This window comes from Hipposideros armiger, unplaced genomic scaffold (assembly GCF_001890085.2).
Source record: "Hipposideros armiger isolate ML-2016 unplaced genomic scaffold, ASM189008v1 scaffold_827, whole genome shotgun sequence".
In the NCBI taxonomy this organism is placed as follows: Eukaryota; Metazoa; Chordata; class Mammalia; order Chiroptera; family Hipposideridae; genus Hipposideros; species Hipposideros armiger.
The window spans coordinates 653534-659101 of NW_017732177.1; the positions used below are offsets into that span (position 1 = coordinate 653534).

The window sequence follows — 5568 nt, forward strand, 5'->3', positions numbered from 1 at the left end:
GCCTCATCTACCTACAAGGCCTCCAGCCTCACAATCGGAGCGGACGGCTGAGGTGGGGAGCTGCAGGTGACGCTGGGGGGCTCCAGCCAGAGCTGCGTTCCCCTACCTCCATGCTGCACGCTTCTGGGGCTGGGAGATTCTCGAGGGGTGGGCGGTGGGGAACATCCTGTGCACTGGATGATGGTAAGCAGCATCTCTGGACTCGGTCTCTACCCACTACGTGCCTGTAGCACCCTCCCTTCTCCAGTTATGACAACCAAAAATGCCTCCAGACATCGTCAAATATCCCTGGGCGGCAAAAACGCCCCGCGTTTAGATCCACTGAGCTAGAGGCACAGCGTGGGGCTGAGGCCACTTACATCCACTCAGCAAACGCGTACCGAGCATCAATCGTTAGCCTGTCAGTGTGCTGGGATATGAGATGACAAGGATGAGTAAGGGAGAAAGATCTATAAAGAATGAACAGTAATATTGTGTGGTGACGCTCCCATAACCAAGCGCGAGGGCGAGGGGGGGGATGCAGTGTGCTCGAGACAGTCAGAATTATGAAGCGCCGTGCTTGTCTAAACCAGCCGGGAAGGATACTCACAGCCCTGGCCTGCTGCCCTTCAGGCCTGCCTCTGACGGCAGTGCACCACGGTAAATTCCTACATCTGTCTCCCTCTCCCCATCAATGCAGGCATAGTCAGAGCCCCTCTCGCCTCAGAAGTCCCCAGATATATGGTCAAATGATCCTGTTTGGGACATGTGGCCAGTTCTCCATAGAAGAGGATTTTTTTTCAACCTTAACTGCGCCTAGAATAACCTGGGGATTTTTTTTTTCAATGAGATGTGAGGCCCCGTGTGCAGCTGTGGTTTGCAGAACAGCTCATCTCGCCTAGGAGGGGCTGTTCCCTCTCTGGAATTCACTTTTACTGGCCCTCTTTGTTCCCACATCTCTCTGATGCTTCTAAGAAATGTGGTTTTGCGTAATTCGCCCGTTTTCATCTGGTCGTTGCAGCGGAAGCAATGACCTGCCTCTCACCGGGAACGGTGATTCCCGTATGCAGCCAGCATTGAGAAGCCCTGTTTAAGGAAAGGCATAGGCCGGGAGTTCTCAGACGTGGCCCCAAACCAGCAGTGTCAGCCTCGACTATGAACTTGTTAGAAGGCAAATTCCTGGCTACTGAAGGAAGCCACTGCTAGATGCAGCTACTCTTCAGCTACTACAGGTGTGGCCCGCCTGGGCTCCGAGGCCAAGCCCCACCATGTCCAAACTGCCATGGTACTGGGTCCGTCTTGCTAACTGGAGTTGGTTGAGGGACCTTAGAGAGCCCTGACGCCTTGAGGAGAACTTGCAGCCTGCCCCCTAAAGTCTAAATGGGCCCCAGAATCAAGATCCACGACCACCAATCCCCGGGGATGCTTGTGCAGCAGCTCAGACACCTTGAGGGCTGTGCAAGCTGGAGACGTTTTGCACACCGAAGTGTGCTGCTGGCCTCACGCGCTCGGGGCGCAGCCCCAGAGTCCATCTATTGCAGATCTAATTCCCCAGCCCCCCTATATTGGCCTCACCCCCTCTTCCCAGCGAGACTCATGACTGAGTAGAAGTGACAAGGGTCACCAGCCCACCTGCCTCCCCTTTCATTCCCCCTACTTTGCTTCTTACTCCAGAATTAATGAGCTGGCTCCCTTGTCAGAGAACTTTCCCATTACGCAGAGAATAAAACACACCAGGGGCAGAAGGGGGAAAAGAGAATGATACAGTCAGAGGGAAAGCAGGTAAGATGACGTGGGGGAAGAGGCCAGGCCAGAAGAAAAATGAGTCAGAAACGACAGGAACGAATGGCTGTCACGGAGGGAAAGAAAAAGAAGACAAAAGGAGGGCGTTGTGCATAGATTACACTTGAAAGCAGAAGCACAGGAAAGTGTAAACACGTGTATTTATCCAAAGAGACTTTTTTTTTTAAGATCTTTATTGGGGAATTGGGGGAAGGGGAACAGACAAGTTGCTGTTGTTTTGTTCTTCAGTCTAGTTGTGGAGGACGTTGCTTCACTGGCCCAAGTTGGCACCATCATTGCGCTCTTCCCGGGTGAGGCAGATCAGTGGATGGCTGCTCACTGCGGCTGCTGGCCGCTCACGCTGGCTGCTGGCCACACACGGTAGCCCATGGCAATCCACTGTCACATGGGCTGCAGCCTACGCTGTCGCCGGCGACTCCCGGCAGCCCAGCTCCAGGTTGAGCTGTTGTTCAGCATCTTAGCTGTGGAGGGCAGTGTCACTGGCCCTCATATGTGGGATCTGAACCGGGGTCCTCTGGCGTCCCAAGCCAGTTCTTAACCATCGCACCACTCGGCCGGCCCCAGAGGGGCTTCTAATTCCTACAAACTTTCTCTACTAGTCCTAAAAGGTGGAGGGAAAAAAAAGAAAACCAAGATAATGAAGACAGATTTCAGCTATAAAATCGTGTGGAAACTAGCACGTCCCATGGCTCTCACACATGGGAATTAGCCTTTATGACTTATTCCTAGAATGTTTGCCTGGCTTCGTAACCCAGGGAACAAAAGACCAAGGACTTAAAAGGGGATCATGAATGAATCTTAATGAGGCCAATTGTATCCATCTGGATTCTTCCTTGCAAAGAGTAGGATTTAACGCTGATGAGCCTAAACATAAAATGAATTTGGTAAAGAATGAGAAGCCGTTCACAGGCTCTCCAAGAGGGTGTATCAGACACGGGGCAGACAAGGTTAGCAACGGTGCCAAAACATCACCAAAAAACGGTGATTACTTTTGCACCAGCCTAATAACGGCTCAGCCCTGAAATGCATAAACACTGACCAGTCTCTGATGTCAGGGGTCAGGAACACACAGCCCATGGGCCACCTCCAGCCCACCACCTATTTTTGTATGGCTCCTGAATGGCGTTTATATTTTTAAATGGTTAAAAAAAAATCAAGGCCGGCCGAGTGGCTCAGTTGGTTAAGCGCTCGCTCAAGAGTGCAAGCTCTGCGCAACAGGGTTGCCAGTTTGATTCCCGGCCTGAGCTAAGCTGCCGCTGAGCTGCCAACAGGTGGCAGGATGGCTCAGCTAAAAAAAAAAAAAATCACCTCACTTCCCAGATGGGTTCTGACCTGCCCACTTCCCTGCCTCCTGGTGCCTCGAGCCCTTCCTGGCCTCCTACTCTTTGTCTCCTGCCCACCAGCAATCAGTGCCACCTGTCATCCCCAGCAGGGACCAGAGCTGGGCACGTGCTCTGTGAAGGCATGGTGGTGGCCACCCCCCTCCCAGGATGGCACTGACATGGCACATTCAATGGGCAACGTGGGCAGCGGGAGGGGGCGAGCCTCTCACCCACCTTCATCCAGGAACCAAGTCCTTCTTCCTGCTCCTTGAAGAGAACCCCCTCACCTTCCCGTCTTTCACTGGACTCTGCAATTACATAACAGGCCTTGCCAATAAATATTCATGTTGTCATCTCTGTTTACATCGGGTTGTTGGAAAAGCCACGGCGCATTTTTGCAACGAAAAACCTAGGAAAAAAATACGTCGTGACTTTTCCAACAACCCGATAGCACGATAACTCCAGTTTTGCCCCTCCCTGTCCTTCCGTAGTTGGGCATTTCTGTGCTCCAAGAATTACAGGGAAGTCCTTCTTTCTCGGGGCTTCTATGGGACCAGGATGGTGGTGCTGTGCTGTCGCGGATGCTGTTAGATTCTGTCCCCATTTCCTGGTCACCCTGTTTACACACAAAGGAGCAAGGTTAGCCTGCGTGCCAGACAAGCCAGAGTGCCAAAGAGCTGAGGCTCCTGGAAGCAGCACTCAACAATTGACTCCTGGGGGCTGGTGGATAAACACCCCAGTGCCCTTACCCTTCAGGGTGGAGCTCCCTTCAGTGGCTGCCTTCCCCGCCACCCCTTTCTCATGGTACCACTCCCCTAAAGTTATCCCCTGAGGTTCGCTCACACACACACCTGAGCTTAAACTCTATCTCTAGATTTTGGGGGTACCCAAATCTAGACAGGTACCTAACTTAGGTCCCAGCTTTAGGCATGAAGAAAACTCGGATCAATTAACATTTTAAAATAAAGGCAATGCAGCAACACAGAGCATGGGGTTTTTACACTTGTGGCTGTGGAAGTTAACAGACAGTTGTCACCCATGGTCTAAAAAGAGGGTGCAGCTTTGACAAGCACAGAGAGACGCTAGATGGGAAAATACACGCACCAAATTCGGTGTAATTAAGGTTTAGTTTTAGTTTTGTTTGTTTTTTTCTATTTGGCTCAGAAATGCCACATGTGAAAGCTAAATCGATTGCTGTACAAAACAGACATCTGACCCCACAGAAAATAATATCTTGGTGGGAAAAACAGCCACAGAGAAGGGAACATGTAAATAGCACCTCGCAGAAAAGATTACATATTGATCCTTTGTGGGTGCGGGGAGAGAGCTATCTTGTAGTTCTCCATCCCTGATCCCTGAGTCTACATCTTTGTCCCCTACGTAAGGGAAATTCTCAAATCCCACTACATGTCCCTGACAACTCTCCACCTTTTATAGGATAAATGATTTTTGGAAGAACCGTCTTACTGAGATCATTTGCCATAATTGTCACTGAAAAAATTATGATGTCCCCGCACTGAGAAAATATATCTTTACATAAGTGCAAGTGAAATTCGAATGTCAGAATTATTAGCTGTTAGCATTAAAACTTAATGCACGTGCACAGGTTGAAATGACTCGTTTATTATCTCTCATAGTCTTGGATGGATTTATTTACTTTTTTGAAACATGATTTGTTTCTGTTGTAACAGATGGAGAAGTCAGTATTACATAGATAAATGACAAAAACAAACCAACTGGATTTAAAAAGACACTTCAAAAATCTGCTTCTCACCCTCCTTTTCAGGTAGATAACTTCCTATTCTTTTTTAACTTTATTGGGGGAACAGCCATGGACATTGGTTATACATTGCTTTCATGCTACAATGGCATAGTTGACTTTTTTAAAGAGGGTGCAACTCACAGTGACCCATGCGGGGATCAAACCAGCAACCTTGGTGTTATCAGCACCACGCTCTAACCAACTGAGCTAATGGGTCACCCCTGTTAAGTTCCATTTTTAACAAGGAAGCATAACAATTTCTTACTATGACTTCATAAAATATGACATAGCGATGATTCGTTTCAACGATTTTAATCTATCTTTTTTGTTGTTGTTCAGTGATTATCCAATCTGAATCCACAGTCATACTAAAAACATAGAGTAGGTTTTCTCTTTAAGTTGAGGCTGGTGTCTTCAGCATCATTCTATGCTTTCTGAAAGAGTCTTAGCTCCTGGCATAATCTCCAAGGGGATTTTCTTGCGTATTTGCAGAAATATATCAACCTTGCTTTACTGCTACTCACAAGTAGGACAGGGAGGAAAACAGCAGTTAGCTTTTGCTATCAGGAGGGTTTCCAATCCTGGAAAGTTGCATTGAGAAGGGGTCCCTTTTCAAGGCAGAAAGTATGGGCTTGGGGGGGACTGTGAAATAACCCCTCAGTGTCTGCTTTTCTGTCATGCCTATAATATTTTGGATCCTAA

At 48.8% G+C, this 5568-nt stretch overlaps 1 non-coding gene across 1 annotated transcript; it reads right to left on the reverse strand.

Annotated features, from left to right (window-relative positions):
- Positions 1-5009: 5009 nt before the first annotated feature.
- Positions 5010-5083, reverse strand: TRNAI-GAU (transfer RNA isoleucine (anticodon GAU)). The gene has a single exon. It is a non-coding gene; the product is annotated as a tRNA-Ile (tRNA).
- Positions 5084-5568: the final 485 nt, after the last annotated feature.